The sequence below is a fragment of the Pinus tabuliformis genome, chromosome 8, assembly GCF_031772625.1.
Source record: "Pinus tabuliformis cultivar Carrire ecotype Pingquan chromosome 8, CPIR1, whole genome shotgun sequence".
NCBI classification, from domain to species: Eukaryota; Viridiplantae; Streptophyta; class Pinopsida; order Pinales; family Pinaceae; genus Pinus; species Pinus tabuliformis.
Window position 1 is genome coordinate 1719450764 of NC_142294.1, and position 14454 is coordinate 1719465217.

Below are 14454 nucleotides of genomic sequence, written 5' to 3' on the forward strand. Positions count from 1 at the left end.
TCGAGTCCGAGCCCGAGCCCAGACATTCTCAGTAGGGTCTTAAAATTTCCTCCAGGCCAAACTATAAAATTTCTTCAAGAAAATCGATTCCATGGCATATTTACAGTCACCCCGGTTCGAATCCGGGCGCAGACATTTTCATGAAATTTCTAAAATTTCCGCAACGCCATTGAACACTATAGCATATTCTGTAGAACGATCGAATCAAGCTATTTTTTTCTTCATTCAGTTTTAAAATCTCTAAAATCCGAGGTAAAAAAAACTTGAAATTCAAAATATCTGTCTGGGTGGTGTAGTCGGTTATCACGTTAGTCTCACACACTAAAGGTCCCCGGTTCGAGTCCGGGCTCAGACAATTTCAGAACCTTAAAAGAGATCCGTAGATTTTAAAATTTCCTCCTGGCCAACTATAAAATTTCACCAAGACAATCAATTCCATGGCATAATGCTTCAGGCATCAATATCTATTGAACTCCATGGCACGTGGAATTCAATATCTATTGAACTCCTGGCCAACTATAAAATTTCACCAAGACAATCAATTCCATGGCATAATGCTTCAGGCATCAATATCTATTGAACTCCATGGCACTTTCCACGGTAGCACCAATATAAAGCCAATTCTAACTCCATGGCACTTTCCACGGTAGCATCAATATAAACTCCATGGCACTTTCCACGGTAGCATCAATATAAAGCCAATTCTGTTTAACCTTTAATATTGATAAATTTTTAATTTTATTTTTATACAAACTTAAGTTTAATTTTAATTATAAATAAATAGAAATTTTATAGAAGAAAATAATAATAGAGAAAATAGATTTGTATATATATTATTTATTTCCTTAATGTTCATATATATATATATAAATGGAATAAGTCCCATATTAACAAATGATAGCTGTCACACCTAGCGAAATAAGGATGCCTGTTTGAATTCACAATTAACAATAGTTGGTTGCATTGAAAAATAATGCATTAGAGAGTATACCAACAATTGTTTCCCGTCATAGGTAGGGCTTTGATCTCTTGATTTTTGGTTTAGCACGGGGATGATTTAATTATCACAGGAAGTTCTTCATTGTGATACAAAATGTTCAAAAAACATTGATGGGACAATTTGATATGAAAGATCTAAGGCTTATGTGTTCTTTTCTTGGTTTAAAGATTCTTCAGTCTTTAGAAGGAACCTTTTCTTTCTAGTAAAGTATGCACTTGATTTACTTTAGTGCTTTTCCATGGCTAATTGTGAGCTTGTGACTATTCCATCCCAGTCAAGTATTACCCTTTCAGCTAGTTACACTTCACCATGTATTAATCCTTTGTTATATCAATAATTGCTTGGTAGTCTATTGTACTCGACTCATACATGTCTTGATATCTCTTTTACATTTGGGAAAATCTATAGATATAACATACCTAGCCCTGAAAACCATGATTAAGGTTGTGGTTATCCAGACTCAACCTCCTAGGTTACCTTAAGGAAGTGGGGTTATTAAAATTCATCTTCCTTCAATTACCTTAAATCTTATTTATTAAACCACCATCATCTTCTACTGCCCAAGAGCTTCCCAATGATATAAAATTCCTCAAAATCTGAGTTATATATCCAAATTTATGGTCACTTGAAGATTTGTCCTTCAAGTGTTACATAAGATTTCGTGTGGCCATCCTTTCCCACATATCACAATTTATTAGGGCCATGTCCTTTAATCGTACTACATCAATTATTGTGCCAAAGCATTATTAGGTTATATTAATTTCAGGAGGAAACCCCGATAATAGGTATCTTGACCTCTTGACACCCAATATCCAACAAAATGTCATCAATTAATGGACCTATAATAATGTCTACTGACATTTCAGGATCCATTAGTAACAAGGGTTCGCAACATCACTTGACACTCGATTGCTTGATAATATATAGTTTAATACTGAATTTTTCTTCCTACAGTTAGTGGGATTATCGATAACTATTAGTATCAGGAGTATGCATTGCTTCATCCACAACACCTTCACCCAAAAGTTGATGCTCAATAAGTTGATAACATAATGTAAACTACCAGACTTGCCTTCCCATCATCAAGCTTTTCTATTTGTTGGGTTACCCCCACCCTCAAGCTACCAGGGACATAACATACTTCTTGTGAATCAACTTGAGATCCAAAAGCCCAAGATATTGATAGTCTGACGTCCACATCATCCCCAACCATATCCTATTGCCATGTCAATGTACCACATCATCATGCCACATTACCCAAGGTCTAATTTATGCCATTTCATCATGACATGTCAACATTAGTTGGCAAGCCATATTAGCTCCACATAAGCACACCACATCATCTACGACCTTTCTTCATGCCACATCATCATGATTTGTCGTCTCTCCGAGCACCGAGCCCCAAAGATATACAACATACCTCTGTTCGGGTTCAATATGATTGATAAGTCATCAACTAACAGAGATTCATCTCTTCATTAGTTGGAACCTCCACTACTAAGCCACTCAACTTTTCCCTCTAAAAAAAAAAAAATCTATCAGGTCACCAAGCCATCGAGCCCTCGATCATAGGGTAGAACATGAAACTTCACTCACTACCTTTCCTCAACCCAATTGATGGATGTCAACCATTATGTACTTTCTCAGATAACTTATTTTGTTAAATGATAGATGTATAGTGCTTGTTGGTATTAGCATTGCGTTAGGGGATGTTGCAATGTATTAACTGATAATTGACATCTTGATCACTGATACACCATTTTCCCAATGTTGGGAAGTTCTTTGTTACACAACAAACATTTTCAAAATCTATTTGTATACTTCATGTTGACTACAACTTGAAGTATCACCCAACCGATATTGATAGCCTAATATGTCGATAGTGATATCCTACGTACTTGAATTAGGCACCTCCTAGCTAAATGCATAGTCACAACCCTCTTATTGGCCCATGCAACCAAGGGCTAGGGCCAGAGCCTCCTAACACAAAATTTAAAAAAAAAATCCATACGACACCGAAATTTCAGAGTAATACTTGAATTTCAATAACTCCAAATAGGCTCTCACGCTGATTTCATAGGACTATAATGACACAAAGAAATTTACCAAAGAATTTTGAAGACTTAGAAGCCTTAAAAAACTTATATAGGCTTCCCAAACATTGTCTTCAATGAGACATCTTCCCAAGGTAAAACATAATAAGGATATCGCATAGTTGTTCTATTCCACAACTGACCTAGTAAAATCTGTTCACATTCAAATTACAAGAAGAGTCTTAGAGCTCCATTCAACATTTTATTTCTAATTCACAATACAATGTACTTCCAAAATATTATAGGAAACATGCTTGAATGGGTACTTCTACCTATAGTGCTCATTCACGACAAGAATAACCATAAACAACTAAACATAATTTTACATTAACCTAGCTCATCACTTATATAGATTTAGTAAACCATCTTCACCATTTCTAGTTTATCATTACAATCGTACGTAAAAATATAACATAACAACCTTCATTAAATAATGGACAACAATATAATTTCATTAAAAAAGGAATAATACACCTATTTAGTTCTCTTAAATTTGCTGGAAAATAAAGAAGGGTGAGCCATGTTCCATCCCAATTTAAACTCAGCCATACTACAATCCCTCTTGTAGTTGACCACCCATAACCCAAATTCATTGCCTTAAGAAAAGTTTTACTTAGGACAACAAGGTTCAAAACAAGGTAGAGTATATGAAGACGACTCTCCTTCATATTCATGAAACCAATGCTCAACCTTTCAAGTGTTGGGCCATTGGCTATTAACATTCGTAATATCACCACTACAAGCTTGCACAACACAAAAAAGGAGCCCTTCATTAAATCTGCAATACCTCAATGCTTCACCCTTTTCTCAGTGCTTTCTATGTAAATTCAAGTCCAACTATCCAGAATATTTTCTGGCTGGTCACTCACCCTAAAGGATTCCACATGCTAACTTATTTCTTCAATTCGGTCACCCAAAACCTTACATGGGATACTACTTTTGAAAAGTATATATCACTCCTTTCACTCAAAGACATAGAATTAGACCACACGTAGTTCAAACACAATTCAAAAGTTGCTCTGGTTCACATGAACAACATTTTTCTCATCCGCACACACTCTATAACTCTTCCTCTTTGTCTTTCACATTATCTATGTGTTCCTTCCCCATGCACATATTGCCTAGCATGAGAATTAAATTTCCTTCCTTGGGCTACATGGTCAACCATAAACCTCTAGAATGGGTATGTGGCCCATACTCCTAGGAAATTTGGTGTTTCACTTCTCATATTAGAGATTTGGTTAACTAATTTTGATGGATATGAAAAATCTCCCAAGTTACCCCCTTACAAATTTACCTTCTCAACATTAGGATTTGTTTTGGTTCCCCCCCTTCTTCAACTTTAGCAATATATTAATGAAATGCATGTTAAACTTGTTTTGGTCCTTCGACCCATTTACATTTACTTGCCTCTGTGGGCATCATTAACATAAAAAATACAATATCACTGAGGGATTAATGAATGGGGTGTTACAATCCCCTCCCCCTTAAATGAATGCCATAATTGGTGTTCACACCATATCGATTGTCATCCTTAACAACACACGTTTATGGGTATCTTTTGTTCATTGTAGCAGTATGTAGAATACTCCTTTTCAACTATACTAGCATAATTGTTCTTGCATATCAACAACATCTTCATGTTATTTTCCTTTCCCACTACTTCAATAATGGTATTTGTCTTCATCGTTTGGTCACGTCCAAACTTACGGTATTCCATTAAATTCTTGCATCAAAAAACCAATAACACATGTGTTACAACCAACAACGTTAACTTTTTCTGTGGGAGATATTGATCTCTATAAAACATCATGTAATTTAGTAGATGGAATTTCAAATGAATACTTATCTACATGGTTATCCTCTACTTTGTAAGGCTTCCATAGGTAATAATATCAACTCACTACTTGTATTAGGCACATGCATTCACACTCATAATTCAATGAGTGTATGCCTAAGTTTTGCATAGCTAGGTCATTTAAGTTTCCTTTTCTTGGTAGTTACTCACCATTATAGGTTTAGGCAATTCCCTTCTATGTCACATGGTCCTTCGAGTTAACTACCTGAACGAGGCTTCCTTGCATAGGAATATTAAAGAGATTGTTGGAGTCTTACAACCAAGGTATCTTGTCCTCTTTCTCTAGCACGGTTTACTCATCATATGGTTCTAGTGTCGCTATAATGGCCTTGTTCCTAGGCTCTCGGCTCGGCAACCCTTATCTCTTCCTTATTGGATAGATTCATCATCTAACCTATATCACACACATATTATTCTCATGATATTAATTAAAATAAAATAAAACAAAATCTTTGATTTCAACATGTTTCATACAGAAACAATGTTTCACAGATATTAGAATCTTACTCATAATGTTTTGCTCTTTTGTAGGTGATAATACCCAACCTTCTTATGGGCTTACATTCATTTCCATACTTTTGACTATTTCACCTGAATATGCAATTATACTAAGCCAAAGAATTCTTATGTAAAATACTTTCAATTTAATATTCACTGCAACCGCTAATAGAACCCCCAACTTGTCATATGATAAAAAATCCAATCATCATCAATGGCATACCATCTCAATTTGAAAGGAAACATCTTTGCATTATATAGATACATATTATTATTAGCATGTATTTGTTTTTTTATTACTGTGACATTTAACAATGCATTCAAACAATTATTTTCATTACATTCATTCATGCAATTTCTCGTCTCGTGCAAGCAAGCATCTATTCTCTACATCAAGACTCTGCATTATTAAAGTTTTCAACAATTTCTCCACAAAGAGAGCTTCATGTCTTTATCATGCTCTAATGAGTATTAATGGCATACAAGTATTCACATATCATCATTCCTATGCACATTCATGTCAACTAAGGACAATAAAAGAAACTCATGTTCATGTGATATACCAATACTCATAATATTAACAATTTCCATGGTCACTCACATCATCCTAGAACTCGCAAGAATTCATGTATATGGTACCATTTTATACACTCATCATTATGTGATGAAATTGTTTGCTTTAGTTCTAGAAGCTCTTGGCAATTATCCATAGCCTTAGCTATAATCATTGCATTCATTTCATACATCACACATAACCATCCATTTTCTAATGTATTATGAAACATACATTTTTTACTTATGAGTGTACTACTCACTAACCATTGTTCATGATGATAATTCAAACATGCACATATTATTAAGAGTTTTATGAAATCTTGCATGCTAGCAGCATCCTACATTTATCCCGCCTCAATTGGGGTGTTATGCATTGAAAGGGAAAAAAATCGTATCCAAACATAATTTAGCCTGAAGGAATTGTTACCCATTTCCTTCAACTTACCCTTGTTTCTTGGATAGCTTCCATACTTACGTGGCTATCATCATGGTGTATACCTAGCTTTTCCTGATTTTCATCTCCTAGTCATTGTCCTCAAGGTATTTCATTGATTGAAGGAACTTTTGTTGTCTCGAATTCCAATTCAATTAAGTGGCCTTTAATATTTTATTTTGGAGAACAATCTACATTATTTCTTAATGTACATTATCATTCACACATCAACTATTAGTCATTCAATTAAAGCATGCATTACAACACTCCCAATTGACAAGCCAACTCATCTAATTTTCATGTACTCATTCATGCATTCTTTTCAACATTTTATCTTGCATTTTACAACAGTGGATAATCAAGCATTCTCAAGCTTAAATTATTTTTCCATTTAACATTTTTCATCATTTTATTAATTTTATTTTTATTATTATTATTATTAAAACACATTAGTGAATACATAAATAGAATTCAAGGGAAGACTCCCTTCTTAATATTTCTCACAACCATGACTTCATTGTCTCGCTATCCATACTAATCCAATCAAGTCCTCCTTGATTGATTCATTACCCAAATTAATCCTTTGTTTTAGCTTAGTAAGGGAAATTTTCAAGATCAATTTGAACTTTAAGCATATCAATAGTAAGCAATTGTTTTTCAATATTTTCTTATGATTTTCAATGAGCTCAATAGCCCATTTATTTATCTTAAAAACTCTATAAGACCTCCCCACTTTCACAACTATGCATATCAATTGTCTCAACAATTTATATCATTACCATTATCTTTTAATTTGATCATCATTTGAAACTTAATTGGTCTTTATTTGGGTACCCATTGTTTTTATCGTTTCTTATAACATTGTCCTATTGACACATCTTTCCATAGTCCACCCAAGGGAACATTTTCCATGCATTCTCACTTGTGGAAATGTTCCTAATACAACACGATTAGACCAATTAACCTCTTGACCTAACCAAAACTTATTTAGTTAGATGTCCTTCACATAAATATTTTACAAACTTGCACTTCATAAGAGATTCAACTAGCCTTAAAATCTTAAGCCATTCCACTTTCCCTTAAGGATGCCAACAATATATCCATTTTATTTCTCTAAACGGATGGACATTGATCTTTAAATCCTCATCACATGTTAAAAAAACCATGCTCTCTCCTACAATACTTTTTCTTTCTGTCACACAACATCAAGGAATTCAACCCTTAGCCTTACCAATATTTACATGGTTGGTCTCCATGTTCATTTGTATGAAAGAACCCATTTAACATTCAATTTCTTTTTCATAATAAGGATAGAATCAATGTTTCCTTTTGATATCCAACATCGCTCTCACATCTCTGCAATGGACTTTCCAAGTGAGTACATGTATCAACCTATCTACAAATATCTTTATCTCTATTATGTATAAGTATAATTTAGCAAGGCCAAAATTCATACCTATTCCATGTATTATTTATATACATCATACACGACACTTGAGGGTACATTTAGGTGTCTCCTACATACCTTCATGTGCACATACAAATATATCCATGTATATTTTTTTACCCATAATCCTTTTCACTTAGACTTAAATGGTAGACTGATATGTAGGATTTTACCTTTCTACTCATCCACTCAAAACTCCTCAACCACACTCTTCAACAACACAACTATCCTTTCCCACATGTCACTACTTCTTAGGGCCACATCCTTTGATTGTATTGCATCAACTGCCACATTAAAGCATTATTGGGTTTTATCACTTTTTATAGGACACCCTCATAACAAGTATCTTGACCTCCTAATACCCAATAGCCAATAAGAATGTGTCAATTGATGGATCCATATTTCCGTATATTGATGTTTCAGGATTCACCAGTTTCAGGTGTTCACAATGTTAAAAATTACTAGAGAAAAATAGGTTTAATGATAGGAACATTGCACAAAAACCAGCAACACAATACACAAAACATAAACACAATGACACAATGTTTACCTTGGGAAAACCCCATCTCTATGGAGAAACCGAGATAGCAAAATTCCATTAGTCCCTTGGCCAACACCCAACCAAGTCGACAAAATGAACCTTCATCACTCACCTCTCTGGCACCATTACAATGAATTTTTCAAAGCCTTTTAAAAGCTTTATTACATGCAATCCACATTCAAAAAACCATGGAAATCCAAAAACATGCGACTAGAACCACTATTGTTGACCTAGTCAACATTGATTCTTTCCCCGAGTCAAGTTTACTTAATCTTAATAATCTCCCCTTAAACCTTAACTTGGGATTTCCTTGACCAAATATGGCCAAACTGGCCATGCGAGTTACCGCTCACCTCCAGCCCTTACCTCCCTCTTCCTCTTGTTGCAACAACAATTTCCAAAAAGTATCATTTAGTTTAAACCTAAGAACCTTCTACAATACATCCTTGACCATGAACTCCACTTCCTCCATGTCCTTAGAAGCTTCAGCCCTACAATTCTCAAATTTATATTTTTTTAACCATTTGGTTCCATGAGATCAAGTCCCTAACTAGCTCAACTATGGTTCGAAGTCCTCGATGGCTTGTTGTTGTCACCGATTTGAAAAACCTAATGTCACCATAAGGATACATTGTCATAGGTCTACAACGAGGCACTCCACTGATACTCCAATCACCGCAACCAACATTTATAGGTCTCGTCCAAACAACAATATGGGGATGACTCTCACATTTCTCTATTGCTACTTGGGGTATTCATTGATGGTTAGACAATGAGGCCAAAGTATTCATCTTAGCACCATCTCAAGACACTTTCATAAAATTACCTACAAATATCTCTCTTCTCGATATTTAAGTCATCGTAGTGCAAATTCAAGCAACCTAATTGAATTATTCTTGATAGGAGTCTCTTCTATATTCAACTTCAAAATCATGTGCACTCACTCCTACATAACGTCCTTCTCCCACCCTAAATTGAACCTATGTATGCCTTCTTACCAAAAAGTCTACAACTTCATGATATGGTGTTATACAAGCTCTAGATCTCTGCAACTCCTAGGCCATTTTGACACCTTATGTGATTCATTCTCTTTTAGGCTGCATGACCCAATCATAATGGAAATCCACAATCATTTTCATCACTCTACCTCAAACCCAAAATTTAGTTTTGTTGGGTTGTCACATGAAACAACATGGCTATCAGTAATTCAAATATTTCCACTAGAAGAATCGCAATCCATGCCACTTCTTTCTCACCTAAAATTTCATTCTCGAGCCATCATAAACCGACCATCATACATTGCTTGCAAGGTCACACACACAAGCTCGATTCCTCACATTTTTCACTAGGAAAAATAAACCCTTGGCAATAAATGTGTCCCCCTAAATCCAACATTCCTCTGATATATCCACCTTCGACTGTGATATGAAGTGTTAAAAATTACTGAAGATAAATATATTTAATGAGAGGAACACTAACGAACAACACAATACACAAATATAAACACAATGCACACAATGTTTACCTTGGGAAAGCCCCAAAATTGGGGAAAAACCCACCTAACAGAATTTCATTAGTCCCTTGGCCAAAACTTGACCAAGTTGGCCAAGTGAGCCTTCCCTACTTAACTCCTTGGGCCCAATTACTATGAATTATTCCAAGCTATTTAAAGACTTCATTACATGCAATCCATAGGCACAAAACCATGGGCATCAAAGACTACTATTGTTGACTCGATGAAATTTGACTATTTCCTCAATTCAAGTTTACCTAACACACAATGGTGGTGACTTGATACATCACTCAACAATTGATCAGTCAATAATGTATAGTTCAACGAAGGACTTTTCTTCCTACAGTTAATGAGCTTGTTAGGAGTTTTCATTGCTACATACACATCCCATTGACCCAATAGTCGAAGGCCCAATAATTTGATAATAAAATATCAACTAATGAAGCCAACTTTCCATATTTTGTCTTTTTTGTTTACTGGGTCACTACCCCCCTAAGCTACTAGGAGGCTAACAATCTCTCTTATGAATCAACCTATGATTTGATAGTCTGATATCAATAGTTTGATGTCCACATCATCCCTAACCACATCCCCTTGCCACACCAACACACCATTTCATCACCATGTTAGCATGCCACATCACTCGAGGTGTGCTTTGTGCCACATCAACATCACATTAATATGTCACACCATCTATGACCTTTCTTTGTGCAACCTAATTTCTCTAGACACATATTCATTATACCAGTAACACCCAGGATATACAATGTAGGTCCATTATGTTTGAGTTTGATCCAATTAGCAGGCCATCAACTAATTTAGATCCATATCTTTGTTAATTAACATCTCTATATATTGGGCCATCGATCCTTTGACCCCACTAGGAACAAATAAAAGTGTCATTCAACCATCTTACGTGATATAATAGCAACCCACTAACAAACACAACTCCACTTTCTTGTCAACAAATTGTTTTGTCTACTAAAAAGCTTTCTATCACATCACTAGGCCATCAGGCCCAAAGCCACATGGAAAAATAGGAAGCTTCACTCTCATTCCCTTACCCAATCGACAAATGCAACCACCAAAGAATTTCTCCATTAACTACCTTTGTTATATGACAAATGTATTGAGCTTGTCAATTTTGGGGTTGTGCAAGGTTGTGATGTATTAATTAACGCTCAACACCCCAATCATTGATACACTACCTTCCCAATGATGGGAAGTTCTCTGTTACATGATAAACATTTTCCAATATTTGTTCGTATTGGGAGTTTGCATTAGTTGTGGCTTAAGTATCACTTGATACTATGTCAATAATCAATATCCTAGCCACCTTACTTAGGTACCTCCTAGATAAGTGCATGGTCATGGCTTCATTACCAGTCTATATGACTAGGGGCTAGGACTAGAGCCTCTGAACCCCAAATTTATAAAAATTCTTCCATAAAACCCAAAAATTCCTAAAGAGTAATCCTTGAATTTCTATAACTCCCAATAGACTCTCAAGCCAATTTTGAAGGAATGAAACTGACTATAAAATAGGAAGAGAACTTTCCCAAATATTTCTAAAGACTTAGAAGCCTTAAACAACCTATGAAATTTTCCCAGTCGTTGTCCTCATCAAGATATATTCATAAGAAAAAAAATAATAAGGATATTGCATGATTGTTCCATTACACAACTGACTTAGAAAAATCCATTTACATTTACAATATAAGAAGAGTCATAGGTCTCCATTCAAACTTTGATTTCTAATTCATAGTACAATGTACTTCCAATGTATTACAAGAAACATGCTTTAATGGGTACTTCTACTTACAATGTTCATTCATGATAAAAATAACCATTAATAGTCATGCACATTTGTAAATCAATTCAAACTTTGATTTCTAATTCATAGTACAATGTACTTCCAAACTATTACAAGAAACATGCTTTAATGGGTACTTCTACCTACAATGTTCATCCATGACGGAAATAACCATTAATAGTCAAGAACATTTGTAAATTAACCTAGCTCATCACGTATACATATTTAGTAAACCATCTTAACCATTTTTAGCTCGTCATTATAGTCATACAAAAAAATCCAACATAAAAACCTTCATGAAGAAATGGAGACCAATACCATTTTATTAACATAGGAATAATACACTTATTTGGCTCTCTTATGTTTGTTGGAAACCAAAGAAGGGTGAGCAATGTTCCACCCCACCATAGGCTCAATTGTATGCAATCTTTCTTGTAGTTATCCACCCCTGAGTAAGACCTCATGCCTTAAGGGAAATTTTCACTTACAATTCAACGAGGTTCAAAACAAGGTAGAGTACATGAAGGCCAATCTCCTTCATATTTAGGAAATCAACACTCAAGATTTCAATTTCTAATTTAGGGCCTATTAACATTCATAGCATGACAACTACAGACTTGCATAGTATGAAAATTAATCCCTTCACCAAATCCACAGTACCTTGATGCTTCACCATTTTCTTAATTGTTTATGTGCAAATTCATTACAAACTATCTAGATAATGTTTTGGCCCCTCGTTCAAATAATTCCATGAGATTTGAGTGGGGAACATCACACAATACCTTATCTTTGAAGAGATTGATGTTGTAGGACATGAAACATTATTATTTGACATGGATGTCTCATCCTTGGCTCAATTAGGGTTATGGTACTGTTAGCATCTTCAATCTCTTGATGACCTCAATTGAGATCAAGTTCTTTTGGCTCCCACTATCAACAATGAAATGTAGTGGGTTCCCTTTCACCCACATCTGTAAATGGAAGAGGTTTCCCCCATCCTTAGGCTCCTCTAATTCCTTATGTTTGATATTTGCAGTCATGATGGTAACACTTGGTTTTGCATTAATGATCTAATTTCCTTTATCCTATTCCAAATTAGAATCTAAACATGAGTATATTTATTTTTCTTTAAGCTCAAGCAACAATAATTTCTTTGAGTGACTTTCATTAGTGTTGTGATAGGGGCTTATGTGGAACTCACAACACTTTCTGGTGTCCTTCTTCAACTTACCATTACCCTTGTTTTCCCTATGACTTGGGTTGGGTTTCTTGAGATTGGTTCTCCTTAATCTATCCTTTATTCTGCAATTTAGGGATACCTTTTCTAGGTTTCTACTATGGCAGATTTGTAAATGTGAACTTCCACTTATTACTCTGCTTCACTTTCTACTCAAATTTGACAACATATTGATAAGAAACTCCCAGTGAGGATATTTCCAAGAGATTCATCTTTGTTTAGATGTACATATGTAATTCACTATGATAATTTAGAATTATGTGCCATTCAAAGTCTTTGATATCCATTTTGAGTTCACGCTATGAAAAAATATTAGTGTACTATGGCATCATCTAGACTCTTTTTTATCGTAGAGTTTCCCATCTTGTCTATTGGTCATCATAGTTCCCTATATGATAGAATTCCTCCTTAAGGGCATCGACAAAGGCTAACCTAGTAGGTCCTTCCTTGAATATTTGCACATTTATCTTTGTTGTGTCTCTCCTAGTAAACTCTCCACCAATTTATGATATGGGGAAGGAATTTCAGGAGCACGAAGGTGATCTTTTTATTTTCGGAAAAATATTCGATAGAGTAATATCTCCCTATCATATTTAATCATTTCAACAAAGAATCTACATATATTTGTCTTTCAAATAAAGGGATATCAAAGTTAACTTGTACCTTGAAAGGTGTTACATCTCCACAATTGCCAATTGTTGAAGATGTCTTTGTTATTTGTTGGCAATCATCGAAGAATATAGGCAGAATTTTCCATGATCTCATTCCTCTGTCACACAAGTGCTTCCTCAAGCAATGACTTGATAGTATTTTCTACTCCATCATCTCTTTTTTCTTATGCCATAAGAGGTTGCTTGGGTTTACGAGAGCAATTGTTCCTAAGTGAAACTAGATTGAGACCAAACCTATATATCTTGATCATGTTGGGGGCATGCACTAAGAAACAACAAGGAGTAGATTTATATAATATCATTGATTTGGGTTGTATAGGGAACAAAATGAAAGGAAAGAAAAGAAATATAACACATATACAAAGAAATATAGTATAAAGCACAATGATATAGTGAAAACCCAACTTCTATTAATAAATAAAATAGAAAAATAATGTAGAACACAAATTGGCTACAATGGTGGTAGCTTATCTCTAAAGAGAGAGAGAGAGATGGTAGTTACACTTATTCACAAAAGATCTCATAATATTCCAAAATAATGGCATTTTAACATAAAGAAAGAAACCTAAAGGTCCAAAACCCTAACCCTAGAAGATGAACCACCGAAAATTTTGTAGGCGCCGAGGTCATTAGTTGGTACATAAGCATTTGGGAGTACAACTTTCGCATATAATCTTCGTTTGGAGTACCAAAGAAATATAAGGTTCAAGGGGGGGCCGGGAATACCCTAGCTCTTCTTTATTATATGAAGGTATAATTTCCAGATTTGCTTGATTTACAATTCATTAATCCACT

At 34.9% G+C, this 14454-nt stretch overlaps 1 non-coding gene across 1 annotated transcript; it reads left to right on the plus strand.

Moving 5' to 3' along the window:
- The first annotated feature begins 281 nt into the window (after window positions 1–281).
- TRNAV-CAC (transfer RNA valine (anticodon CAC)) lies at window positions 282–355 on the plus strand. Its single transcript has one exon. It is a non-coding gene; the product is annotated as a tRNA-Val (tRNA).
- The last annotated feature ends 14099 nt before the right edge of the window (window positions 356–14454 follow it).